The sequence below is a fragment of the Solanum pennellii genome, chromosome 1 (assembly GCF_001406875.1).
Source record: "Solanum pennellii chromosome 1, SPENNV200".
In the NCBI taxonomy this organism is placed as follows: Eukaryota; Viridiplantae; Streptophyta; class Magnoliopsida; order Solanales; family Solanaceae; genus Solanum; species Solanum pennellii.
In genome coordinates, this window is record NC_028637.1 from 1932369 (window position 1) to 1933714 (window position 1346).

The window sequence follows — 1346 nt, forward strand, 5'->3', positions numbered from 1 at the left end:
AGAAGAATGAGTGGTTGAAAATTGAAGCTTTTAACAATGGTGGAATGACACGTAGGATGACACGTGTACTCGCTAGATTCCCGGGAGATGACGTGGATGGATGAGATTCGATGACGTGGATTTGGTGATGTGATTGGGCCTGGACTGTGAATGGAATGGGCCTAGTTTGGTATGTGAATTTGTGGATTGTGAATATATAGGGAATAGCATCAAATATACCCTCAAATTATCGTAAAGGATATGTATTTCCGTTATATTTTTGAAACATTGGCGCAAAAACAAGAGTATATGTGCCCCTTTCATTATATCGGATGACTAAATAAGGATACGTGTCACAATCTAATATGTTGATTCGATATTTAATAAATGTTGGATCGGTGGATAAGTTTATGACACGTGTATGTTCGTTAATATACATAAATCACAAATTTTTCATCCTTAAAATTGTAACCAAACGTGGTATTAATATTATATATGAATTACTCAACTTTTTTCTTATCCACCTATCAAACACCGTATGAGTTATAACATATAGACTCTAAAAGATTTGTTTATACGGCTACCAATTCCTTATATTTAAGGTCATATTCTTGCTAAGCTTAATATATATGACGGGTTTTTTTGTTATATTTTTTGAACATCGGTAAACCTTTGTTGTGCAAAAACAAGAGCATATGTACCCTTTAATTCTAACGGAAGACTAAATAGGGATACGTGACGCAATCTAATCCGTCGATTCGATATTTAATATATGTTAGATCGGTAGATAAGATTATGACACGTGTATATCTGTTAATATACATAAATCACAAATTTCCATCCTTAAAATTGTCAACCAAACGTGGTATTAATATTACGCATGAATTGCTAACTATTTTCTTATCCACATATCAAACGTTGTATGAGTTATAATCTATAGACTCTAATACATGAATGAGATTTGTTTTATACCGCTACCAAAAAATCCCTAATATTTAGGGGAAAAGGATAAACCAAACTATCATAAATGGTATGCAAAGACCCTCCGTCATACTTTTGGGACGTTATTGTCTCTGTCGTCCAAAAACTAGAGCGTATATGCCTTTCACCCTAACGGAAGATTAAATAGGGACACGTGACACAATATTATCCATCGATCCGATGTTCGATCGGTGGATAAGATTATGACACGTGTATATCTGTTAGTATAAAGGGTATATACGCTCTAGTTTTTTTACGATAGTTATATCCCGAAAATATGACCGAGAATATCTGCATACTATATATTATAATTCGGGGATATATATATAATTATTATCTTTTTCCTCGAAAGAATATATCCCTCCCCCCACCTCCACCACCAACCC